The sequence below is a fragment of the Oncorhynchus kisutch genome, unplaced genomic scaffold (assembly GCF_002021735.2).
Source record: "Oncorhynchus kisutch isolate 150728-3 unplaced genomic scaffold, Okis_V2 Okis02a-Okis13b_hom, whole genome shotgun sequence".
NCBI lineage: Eukaryota > Metazoa > Chordata > Actinopteri > Salmoniformes > Salmonidae > Oncorhynchus > Oncorhynchus kisutch.
Window position 1 is genome coordinate 9,727,143 of NW_022261979.1, and position 13,381 is coordinate 9,740,523.

Consider the following 13,381-nt stretch of genomic DNA (forward strand, 5'->3'; position numbering starts at 1 on the left):
CAGGTCAGGCAGAGGACGGCAGGCAGGCTAAGGGTCAGATCAGGCAGAGGACGGCAGGCAGGCTAAGGGTCAGGTCAGGCAGAGGACGGCAGGCAGGCTAAGGGTCAGGTCAGGCAGAGGACGGCAGGCAGGCAGGCTAAGGGTCAGGTCAGGCAGAGGACGGCAGGCAGGCTAAGGGTCAGGTCAGGCAGAGGACGGCAGGCAGGCTAAGGGTCAGGTCAGGCAGAGGACATCAGGCAGGCTAAGGGTCAGGTCAGGCAGAGGACATCAGGCAGGCTAAGGGTCAGGTCAGGCAGAGGACGGCAGGCAGGCTAAGGGTCAGGTCAGGCAGAGGACGGCAGGCAGGCTAAGGGTCAGGCAGAGGACGGCAGGCAGGCTAAGGGTCAGGTCAGGCAGAGGACGGCAGGCAGGGTCAGGGTCAGGTCAGGTAGAGGACGGCAGGCAGGCTAAGGGTCAGGTCAGTCAGAGGACGGCAGGCAGGGTCAGGGTCAGGTCAGGCAGAGGACGGCAGGCAGGCTAAGTGTCAGGTCAGGCAGAGGACGGCAGGCTAAGGGTCAGGTCAGGCAGAGGACGGCAGGCAGGCTAAGTGTCAGGTCAGGCAGAGGACGGCAGGCAGGCTAAGGGTCAGGTCAGGCAGAGGACGGCAGGCAGGCTAAGGGTCAGGTCAGGCAGAGGACGGCAGGCAGGCTAAGGGTCAGGTCAGGCAGAGGACGGCAGGCAGGCTAAGGGTCAGGTCAGGCACAGGTCGGCAGGCAGGCTAAGGGTCAGGTCAGGCAGAGGACGGCAGGCAGGCTAAGGGTCAGGTCAGGCACAGGTCGGCAGGCAGGCTAAGGGTCAGGTCAGGCAGAGGTCGGTAATCCCGAGTAGTGGGGCAAAGGTACAGGATGGCAGGCAGGGTCAGGGTCAGGTCAGGGCGGGACAAACAGAGAACACAGGTATAAATACACAGGGGATAATGGGGAAAATGGGAAACACCTGGAGGGGGGTGGAGACAAGCATAAGGACAGGTGAAACAGACCAGGGCGTAACACTTTCTTGGTGGTGACACACATTACGACACGTTGTCGAAGTAATCAACACCTGATCTGTTGTAAGGAACAACTTAATCAACAACCAACATGGATAACGATTAGAACATCTTAATCAACAACCAAGATGGCTAACGATTAGAACATCTTAATCAACAACCAAGATGGCTAACGATTAGAACATCTTAATCAACAACCAAGATGGCTAACGATTAGAACATCTTAATCAACAACCAAGATGGCTAACGATTAGAACATCTTAATCAACAACCAAGATGGCTGACAATTACAACATCTTAATCAACAACCAAGATGGCTAATGATTAGAACATCTTAATCAACAACCCAGATGGATAATGATTAAAAGATATAAGAAACCACCTAACTAACGACCAAGGAACAGCAGTGGAAGGAATTCTCCCATGTACTGTAGCCCGTCTAACTACAGTTGATTCAAATGATTAAAACAGCTCCACTTGATCGTCCTCCACACAATCTAATGAAGATGAGTTGTTAAGCCAGCATGTCTCTTACTTTGAACATGAATGTTCATTATATATGTTCATTATACAGTGGGGAGAACAAGTATTTGATACACTGCCGATGTTGCAGGTTTTCCAACTTACAAATCATGTAGAGGTCTGTCATTTTTATCATAGGTACACTTCAACTGTGAGAGACAGAATCAAAACCATAAATCCAGTAAATCTCAGTGTATGATTTTTAATAAATTAATTTGCAATTAATTTGCAATAAAACTGGCCTTCTTTAGAATAGTTGAGTATCTGGAGCATCAGTATTTGTGGGTTCGATTACAGGCTCAAAATGGCTCGCAGTCTAAACTCGCCAGTCTATTCTTGTTCTGAGAAAGGAAAACTGTTCCATGCGAGAAATTGCCAAGAAACTGAAGATCTCATACAACGCTGTGTACTACTCCCTTCACAGAACAGCGCAAACTGGCTCTAACCAGAATAGAAAGAGGAGTGGGAGGCCCCGGTGCACAACTGAGCAAGAGGACACGTACATTAGAGTGTGTAGTTTGAGAAACAGACGCTTCACAAGTCCTCAACTGGCAGCTTCATTAAATAGTATCTACAAAACACCAGTCTCAACGTCAACAGTGAAGAGGCGACTCCGGGATGCTGGCCTTCTAGGCAGAGTTCCTCTGTCCAGTCTCAACGTCAACAGTGAAGAGGCGACTCCGGGATGCTGGCCTTCTAGGCAGAGTTCCTCTGTCCAGTCTCAACGTCAACAGTGAAGAGGCGACTCCGGGATGCTGGCCTTCTAGGCAGAGTTCCTCTCTCCAGTCTCAACGTCAACAGTGAAGAGGCGACTCCGGGATGCTGGCCTTCTAGGCAGAGTTCCTCTCTCCAGTCTCAACGTCAACAGTGAAGAGGCGACTCCAGGATGCTGGCCTTCTAGGCAGAGTTCCTCTCTCCAGTCTCAACGTCAACAGTGAAGAGGCGACTCCGGGATGCTGGTCTTCTAGGCAGAGTTCCTCTCTCCAGTCTCAACGTCAACAGTGAAGAGGCGACTCCGGGATGCTGGCCTTCTAGGCAGAGTTCCTCTCTCCAGTCTCAACGTCAACAGTGAAGAGGCGACTCCGGGATGCTGCCCTTCTAGGCAGAGTTCCTCTCTCCAGTGTCTGTGTTCCTCTGCCCATCTTTTCTTTTTATTGGCCAGTCTGAGATATGGCTTTTTATTGGCCAGTCTGAGATATGGCTTTTTATTGGCCAGTCTGAGATATGGCTTTTTATTGGCCAGTCTGAGATATGGCTTTTTATTGGCCAGTCTGAGATATGGCTTTTTATTGGCCAGTCTGAGATATGGCTTTTTATTGGCCAGTCTGAGATATGGCTTTTTATTGGCCAGTCTGAGATATGGCTTTTTATTGGTCAGTCTGAGATATGGCTTTTTATTGGTCAGTCTGAGATATGGCTTTTTATTGGCCAGTCTGAGATATGGCTTTTTATTGGTCAGTCTGAGATATGGCTTTTTATTGGCCAGTCTGAGATATGGCTTTTTCTTTGGAACTCTGCATAGAAGGCCAGCATCCGGGAGTCGCCTCTTCACTGTCGAGACTGGTGTTTTGCGGTTACCATTTAATGAAGCGCCCCTCCTCCCCCCCCCACACACACACACACATACACACACCCACACACACACACACACACAATTCCCCATTGCCTTTATGCCACCGTATTTGCATTTCTGGTTTTGTGTGAACTGTGAAGACTGGTGAACATTGTGTTAACTGTGAAGAATGGTGAACATTGTGTTAACTGTGAAGAATGGTGAACATTGTGTTAACTGTGAAGTCTGGTGAACATTGTGTTAACTGTGAAGTCTGGTGAACATTGTGTGAACTGTGAAGACTGGTGAACATTGTGTTAACTGTGAAGACTGGTGAACATTGTGTGAACTGTGAAGTCTGGTGAACATTGTGTGAACTGTGAAGACTGGTGAACATTGTGTGAACTGTGAAGACTGGTGAACATTGTGTGAACTGTGATGTCTGGTGAACATTGTGTGAACTGTGAAGACTGGTGAACATTGTGTGAACTGTGAAGACTGGTGAACATTGTGTGAACTGTGAAGACTGGTGAACATTGTGTGAACTGTGAAGACTGGTGAACTGTGAAGACTGGTGAACATTGTGTGAACTGTGAAGACTGGTGAACATTGTGTGAACTGTGAAGTCTGGTGAACATTGTGTGAACTGTGAAGACTGGTTGACATTTTAATCGCAACGCTGAAGACATCGGCAATTAGTTATCATATGAAAATTCCTAATCTGACACCGAGGCCAAACAAATGCCTGATCAGCTCTCCAGGAAACTCCTTCGAGGTTTAAATGTCACCTTTTGGAATGCACTTTCATTCAAATCTTGTCAGGAAACGAGGGAGACATTTTATGAAGTCGTCACCTGATAAATGACAAAACAAGAAGAAGGGTAGGTAAACTACCACCAACACAGACATACTCTACAGCAGGGCTGTGATACCCTGTTCCTGGAGAGATACCCTGCTGTAACCCTGTTCCTGGACAGATACCCTCCTGTAGGTTTTAACTCCAACCCTGTTCCTGGACAGATACCCTGCTGTAGGTTTTAACTCCAACCCTGTTCCTGGACAGATACCCTCCTGTAGGTTTTAACTCCAACCCTGTTCCTGGACAGATACCCTGCTGTAGGTTTTAACTTCAACCCTGTTCCTGGACAGATACCCTGCTGTAGGTTTTAACTCCAACCCTGATCCTGGACAGATACCCTGCTGTAGGTTTTAACTCCAACCCTGATCCTGGATGGCTGCTGTCCTGTAGGTTTTTAACTCTAACCCTGTTCCTGGAGAGATACCCTCCTGTAGGTTTTCAATCCAACCCTATTCCTGCAGAGACACCCTCCTGTAGGTTTGAACTCCAACCCTGTTCCTGGAGAGATACCTCCCTGTAGGTTTTAACTCCAACCCTGTTCCTGGAGAGACACCCTCCTGTAGGTTTTAACTCCAACCCTGTTCCTGGAGAGAAACCCTCCTGTAGGTTTTAACTCCGACCCTGTTCCTGGAGAGACACCCTCCTGTAGGTTTTCAATCCAACACCAGCTGTAACTAACCTGATTAAATATATCAACCATCTAATTATCAGGTATGCTAGATTAGGGTTGAGGCGAAAACCTACAGGACGGTAGCTCTCCAAGAACACAGAGTTAGGGAGTCCTGCTCTAGAGTCTAAATGCTATTGCTGCAAACCTGAATATTTAAGTGTTTGTCAGGGTGAATAAACTAGACATACCAGTAACATGGAAGGGGATCTTCATCACATGATGAAAAGCAGGATGAATCTAGGATAATTAAACACTAATATACATTATCAACTGGGTGGTTTCAGCCCTGAATGCTGATTGGCTAAAAGCCATGGTATATCAGACCGTATACCACTGGTATGACAAAACAGGTATTTTTACTGGTCTAATTAGGTTGGTAACCAGTTCATAACAGCAACAAGGCTCCACGGGGGGGTTTGTGATATATGGCCAATATACCACGGCTCTGCGTTGCGTCGTGCCTAAGAACAGCTGTCACGTTCTGACCTTTATTTCCTTTGTTTTGTATTTATTTAGTATGGTCAGGGCGTGAGTTGGGGTGGGCAGTCTATGTTTGTTTTTCTATGTTTGGTTTCTGTTTCGGGCCTAGTATGGTTCTCAATCAGAGGCAGGTGTCGTTAGTTTTCTCTGATTGAGAATCATACTTAGGTAGCCTGGGTTTCACTGTTGAGTGGTGGGTGTTTGTTTTCCGTGTGTGTGTTTGTTGCCACACGGTACTGTTTCGGTTTTCGTTCATGTTCACGTTTATTGTTTTGTATTTCATAGTGTTCAGTTTATGTCTTAAAATAAACGTTATGGACACTTACCACGCTGCGCATTGGTCCTCCGAACCTTCTCGCTACTCCTCCTCAGAAGAGGAGGAAGAATGCCGTTATACAACAGCCCTTTGCCGTGGTATATTGGCCATATACCACACCCTCCTCGGCTCTTATTGCTTAACTAAATGATGAGACGAAAACAAAAGACATCGTTATCAATTATTTCACTCATGTTTTCCTTTCCCGTTCTCCGTCGTGGTGGAGTGCTGTCGTTAGCAATGTCATTTCTCCATCTGAAATACATGACATCTTCTACCTCAGAGATAATTACACTCGTTAATGCACTTACTAATTGCCTGATCCTATTTCAAGACAGTCATTCTCTAAAAATAAATAATATATATTTAGTCATTTATTTTATTTCCCTTGTCATTCTATTTCTAAACATCGACTTACTTTGACTCCTTTCACGCTCTGAGGAGCATAAGGTCATCCACACAAAATAATTCTATACAAAGGTCTAGAATATAGAATATAGAATAGCTTATTAAGATGCATATCCCTCATGAGGTGTAGGTGAGTAGATGAATTGAAGAATAGCTCGCCTGGCAGTCGTTCTGCCTTTCAAGAAACCAGTGGCTATGTTCAAATGGAAAGGACAAATGAAAGGCTTCTAAATCATCTCTAGTGTTCCAACATGAACCGCGGCCTAACTGAATAGAACCGCGACCTAACTGAATAGAACCGCGGCCTAACTGAATAGAACCACGACCTAACTGAATAGAACCGTGGCCTAACTGAATAGAACCGCGGCCTAACTGAATAGAACCGCGACATAACTGAATAGAACCGTGGCCTAACTGAATAGAATCGCGGCCTAACTGAGAATAGAACAATGGCCTAACTGAATAGAACCGTGGCCTAACTGAATAGAACCGCGGCCTAACTGAATAGAACCACGGCCTAACTGAATAGAACCCTGGCCTAACTGAATAGAGCCCTGGCCTAACTGAATAGAACCCCAGCCTAACTGAATAGAACCACAGCCTAACTGAATACACTGACTGTTACCCTTCTAACTCTAACCCGCTGACCTAAAATGGCGCCGGAGCAGAAGGCAGACGTTTTAGGTGCCTCCAACCGATTGTGTATTTTTGTTTGTTTATCTGCGTTGTTTTTAACTTATCTTTGTACTATTCTTGTTCATAATGTTGCCGCTACCGTCTCTTATGACCAAAAATAACTTCTAGACATCAGGACTGCGATTACTCACCACGGACTGGCAGAGTCCTTTTTCTTGTTTTGCGACTCTGAGGAGCCCGAGGCGGAGGATATACGGCTTCCTGGGGAACAGGCCCCGACCCCAGTGGCCTGCGTAAAGAGGAGGCGGAGAAAGGGAGGCCGGAGGGCGGTGTCACGACCTCCGCCGAAGTCGGTCCCTCTCCTTGTTCGGGCGGCGTTCGGCGGTCGACGTCACCGGTCTTCTAGCCATCGCCGCTCCACCTTTCATTATCCATTTGTTTTGTCTTGTTTTCCTGCACACCTGGTTTACGTCTCCTCATAATTACTATGTGTATTTAGCCCTCTGTACATACCCCAACCAGAAACCATGGATTACAGGCAGCATCCGCACTGAGCTAAAGGCTGGAGCTGCCGCTTTCAAGGAGTGGGACTCTAACCCGGAAGCTTATAAGAAATCCCGCTATGCCCTCCGACGAACCATCAAACAGGCAAAGCGTCAATACGGGAGTAAGATCGAGTCATACTCTGATGCTCGTCGGATGTGGCAGGGCCTGCAAACCATTATAGACTAAAAAGGGAAGCACAACCGATAGCTGCCCAGTGACACAAGCCTACCGGACTAGCTAAACTACTTCTATGCTTGCTTCGAGGCAAATAACACTGAAACATACATGAGAGAACCAGCTGTACCCGGAAGACTGTGTGATCACTCTCCGCAGCTGATGTGAGTAAGACCTTTGGACAGGTAAACATTCACAAGGCCGCAGGGCCAGATGGATTACCAAGACGTGTACTGCGAGCATGCGCTGACCAACTAGAAAGTGTCTTCACTGACATTTTCAACCTCTCCCTGTCTGAGTCTATAATACCAACATGTTTCAAGCAGACCACCATAGTCCCTGTGCCCAAGAACACTAAGGTAACCTGCCTAAATGACTACCGACCTGTAGAACTCACATCTGTAGCCATGAAGTACTTTGAAAGGCTGGTCATGGCTCTCATCAACACCATCATCCCAGAAACCCTAGACCCACTCCAATCTGCATACCACCCCAACAGATCCACAGATGATGCAATCTCTATTGCACTCCACATTCCCTTTCCCACCTGGACAGTAGGAACACCTATGTGAGAATGCTATTCATTGACTACAGCTCAGCATTCAACACCATAGTGCCCTCAAAGCTCATCAATAAGCTAAGGACCCTGGGACTAAACACCTCCCTCTGCTACTGGATCCTGGACTTCCTGACGGGCCGCCCCCACGTGGTGAGGGTAGGTAACAGCACATCCGCCACGCTGATCCTCAACACTGGGGCCTCTTATGGGTGCGTGCTCAGCCCCCTCCTGTACTCCTTGTTCACTCATGACTGCGTGGCCAAACATGACTCCACACCGTCATTAAATTTGCAGATGGTAGGCCTGATCACCGACAACGAAGAGACAGCCTATAGGGAGGAGGTCAGAGACCTGGCCGTGTGGTGTCAGGACAACACCACCTCTCCCTTAACGTGATCAAGACAAAGGAGATGATTGTGGACTACAGGAAAAAGAGGACAGAGCATGCCCCCATTTTTATTGACAGGGCTGCAGTGGAACAATTTGAGAGCTTCAAGTTCTTTGGTCCAAGCACAGCCTGGCAGTCGTTAAGCGGACACGAAAAAACCTATTCCCCCTCAGGGGACTGAAAAGATTTGACATGGGTCCTCAAATTCTCAAAAGGTTCTACAGCTGCACCATCGAGAGCATCCTGATTGGTTGCATCACAGCCTGGTGTGGCAACTGCTTGGCCTCTGACCGCAAGGCACTACAGAGGGTAGTGCGAACGGCCCAGTACATCACCGGGGCCAAACTTCCTGCCATCCAGGACCTCTATACCAGGCGGTGTCAGAGGAAGGTCCTGAAAATTGTGAAAAACTCCAGCCACCCTAGTCATAGACTGTTCTCTCTGCTACCATACGGCAAGTGGTACCAGAGCGTCTAGGTCCAAGAGGCTTCTAAACAGCTTCTACCCCCCCAAGCCATAAGACTCCTGAACATCTATTCAAATGGCCTCCCAGACTGTTTGTAGACTGTTTGACTCTATACCGTAATACCCTGTGTATAGACTCCACATTGACTCTGTACCGGTACCCCCCTGTATATAGCCACATTGACTCTGTACTGTAATACCCTGTATATAGCCTCCACATTGACTCTGTACCGTAATACCCTGTATATAGCCACATTGACTCTGTACCATAATACCCTGTATATAGTCTCCACATGGACTCTGTACCGTAATACCCTGTATATAGTCTCCACATGGACTCTGTACCGTAACACCCTGTATATAGTCTCCACATTGACTCTGTACCAGTACCCCCTATATATAGCCTCCACATTGACTCTGTACCGTAATACCCTGTATATAGCCACATTGACTCTGTACCATAATACCCTGTATATAGTCTCCACATGGACTCTGTACCATAATACCCTGTATATGGCCTCCACATTGACTCTGTACCGTAATGCCCTGTATATAGCCTCCACATTGACTCTGTACCGTAATACCCTGTATATAGCCTCCACATTGACTCTGTACCGTAATACCCTGTATATAGCCTCCACATTGACTCTGTACCGTAATACCCTCTATATAGCCTCCACATTGACTCTGTACCGTAATACCCAGTATATAGTCTACACATGGACTCTGTACCATAATACCCTGTATATGGCCTCCACATTGACTCTGTACCGTAATTCCCTGTATATAGCCTCCACATTGACTCTGTACCGTAATACCCTGTATATCGCCTCCACATTGACTCTGTACCGTAATACCCTGTATATAGCCTCCACATTGACTCTGTACCGTAACACCCTGTATATAGCCTCCACATTGACTCTGTACCGTAATACCCTATATATAGCCTCCACATTGACTCTGTATCCCTCCCCCTGTATATAGTCTCCACATTGACTCTGTACCGTAATACCCTGTATATAGCCTCCACATTGACTCTGTACCGTAATACCCTGTATATAGCCTCCACATTGACTCTGTACCGTAATACCCTGTATATAGCCTCCACATTGACTCTGTACCGTAATACCCTGTATATAGGCTCCACATTGACTCTGTACCGTAATACCCTGTATATAGCCTCCACATTGACTCTGTACCGTAATACCCTGTATATAGCCTCCACATTGACTCTGTACCGGCTCCCCCCTGTATATAGCCTCCACATTGACTCTGTACCGTAATACCCTGTATAAAGCCTCCACATTGACTCTGTACCGTAATACCCTGTATATAGCCTCCACATTGACTCTGTACCGTAATACCCTGTATATAGCCTCCACATTGACTCTGTACCGTAATACCCTGTATATAGCCTCCACATTGACTCTGTACCGTAACACCCTGTATATAGCCTCCACATTGACTCTGTACCGTAATACCCTGTATATAGCCTCCACATTGACTCTGTACCGTAATACCCTGTATATAGCCTCCACATTGACTCTGTACCGTAATACCCTGTATATAGCCTCCACATTGACTCTGTACCGTAATACCCTGTATATAGCCTCCACATTGACTCTGTACCGTAATACCCTGTATATAGCCTCCACATTGACTCTGTACCGTAATACCCTGTATATAGCCTCCACATTGACTCTGTACCGTAATACCCTGTATATAGGCTCCACATTGACTCTGTACCGTAATACCCTGTATATAGCCTCCACATTGACTCTGTACCGTAATACCCTGTATATAGCCTCCACATTGACTCTGTACCGTAATACCCTGTATATAGCCTCAACATTGACTCGGTACCGTAATACCCTGTATATAGCCTCCACATTGACTCGGTACCGTAATACCCTGTATATAGCCTCCACATTGACTCTGTACCGTAATACCCTGTATATAGCCTCCACATTGACTCTGTACCGTAATACCCTGTATATAGCCTCCACATTGACTCTGTACCGTAACACCCTGTATATAGCCTCCACATTGACTCTGTACCGTAATACCATGTATATAGCCTCCACATTGACTCTGTACCGTAATACCCTGTATATAGCCTCCACATTGACTCTGTACCGTAATACCCTGTATATAGCCTCCACATTGACTCTGTACCGTAATACCCTGTATATAGCCTCCACATTGACTCTGTACCGTAATACCCTGTATATAGCCTCCACATTGACTCTGTACCGTAATACCCTGTATATAGCCTCCACATTGACTCTGTACCGTAATACCCTGTATATAGCCTCCACATTGACTCTGTACCCGGCTCCCCCCTGTATATAGCCTCCACATTGACTCTGTACCGTAATACCCTGTATATAGCCTCCACATTGACTCTGTACCGTAATACCCTGTATATAGCCTCCACATTGACTCTGTACCGTAATACCCTGTATATAGCCTCCGCATTGACTCTGTACCGTAATACCCTGTATATAGCCTCCACATTGACTCTGTACCGTAATACCCTGTATATAGCCTCCACATTGACTCGGTACCGTAATACCCTGTATATAGCCTCCACATTGACTCGGTACCGTAATACCCTGTATATAGCCTCCACATTGACTCTGTACCGGCTCCCCCCTGTATATAGCCTCCACATTGACTCTGTACCGTAATACCCTGTATATAGCCTCCACATTGACTCTGTACCGTAACACCCTGTATATAGCCTCCACATTGACTCTGTACCGGTAATACCCTGTATATAGCCTCCACATTGACTCTGTACCGTAATACCCTGTATATAGCCTCCACATTGACTCGGTACCGTAATACCCTGTATATAGCCTCCACATTGACTCTGTACCGTAATACCCTGTATATAGCCTCCACATTGACTCAGTACCGTAATACCCTGTATATAGTCTCCACATTGACTCTGTACCGTAATACCCTGTATATAGCCTCCACATTGACTCTGTACCGTAATACCCTGTATATAGCCTCCACATTGACTCTGTACCGTAACACCCTGTATATAGCCTCCACATTGACTCGGTACCGTAATACCCTGTATATAGCCTCCACATTGACTCGGTACCGTATACCCTGTATATAGCCTCCACACCCCCCTGTATATATTGTTATTTTTTCCTGCTCCTCTTTAATTACTTGTTACTTTTATCTCTTATCTGTATTTTTTTAAGCTGCACTGTCGGTTAGGGGCTCGTCAGTCAGCATTTCACTGTAAGGTCTACACCTGTTGTATTCGGGCACATGTGACAACTATCATTTTATTTTATTTGTTACTCTTCTTCTACCTCTAACCCACTGACTGTTACTCTTCTTTTAAATCTAACCAACTGTAAATCTCGCTCCCTCTCTGCCCCCCTCTCTCTCTCTCTCTCTCCTCTGCCCCCTCTCTCTCTCTCTCTCTCCCTCTGCCCTCTCTCTCTCTCTCTCCTTCTGCCTCTCTCTCTCTCCTCTCTCTCTCTCTCTCTCTCTCTCTCTCTCTCTCTCTCTCTGCCCCTCCCCCTCTCTCTCTCTCTCTCTCTGCCTTCTCTTTCTCTCTTCTACTTCTGCCTCCTCTTCTCTCTCTCTCTCTCTCTCTCTCCTTCTGCCCCTCTCTCTCCCTCTGCCCCCCCCTCTCTCTGCATCTCTCTCTCTCTCTGTATCTCTCTTTTTTTTCTCATAGATAGAGGGGATCAGTCAGAAATGACAATTATATTTGATCTGTCTGTGTCTCACCATGAAGGCACCCAGAGCAGAGCTACAAATCTAGTATAGCTGCCAACTGGCTTCTGAAGGCCTAGCGTTCCGTCTCTGATGTCTTCTGAAATGGCTCGTAGCGTTCTGGAGGTCAAATCCTGTCACTCTACATGGGAATGAAGGAGAGAGCAGGTTTTCTATTCTCCTCAAATAGCAGCGTGATCTTCCTGAATATTCCTGTGGCAGCATGGGGATGTGATGTTTTGCTGCTGGTACTGTGTCACTCATACCATTCAGGATAATAGAGGTAGAAAACCTCATGTGTTCTCTTTAAAAAATATATATATTAATAACAGATTGGTTGAAATATTTGCAACTCCCTAAATTATTTTTACAATAGAAAACAAATGTTGCATTGTCGTAAATATGGCAATCACTCATGCTCTCTCACGTATTCTCACGAAAACAACATCACCTCCTGTGTATTTAAAAGGGTAATAGTTGGCCTATATATTTGTAATAATACTTGGCCTATTTTTTTTCAGAATGCACAACACTGACAACTGTCTTGTCTTATATTTCTAAGCAACAACGTCTCTCTCTCTTTCTTCTGTTTCTCTTTCTGTCTATCTGTCTGTCTGTCTGTCTCTCTCCCCATCCTCTCTCTCTCTCTCTCTCTCTCTCTCTCGTTCTTCTGTTGTCTGTCTGTCTGTCTCTCTCTCTCCTCTCCCTTCTCTCTCCCCTCTCCCTCTCCCCTCCCCCTCTCTCTATCTGCTCTCTCTCTTTTCCCCCCAATTCCCCCCCCCTCTCTCTCTCTCTCTCTCTCTCTCTCTCTCTCTCTCTCCTTCCCCCCCTTCCCTCTCCCTCTCCCCTCTCTCTTCCCCAACTCCCCCCTCTCTCTCTCTCTCCCCTCTCCCCTCTCTCTCTCCCTCTCCCCCTCTCTCTCTCTCCTTTCCCCTCTCCCTCTCCCCTCTCTCTCTCCCCTCTCCCTCCCCTCTCCCCTCCCCCCCCCTCTCTCCCTCTCTCTCTCTCTTTCCCCTATCCCTCTCCCCTCTC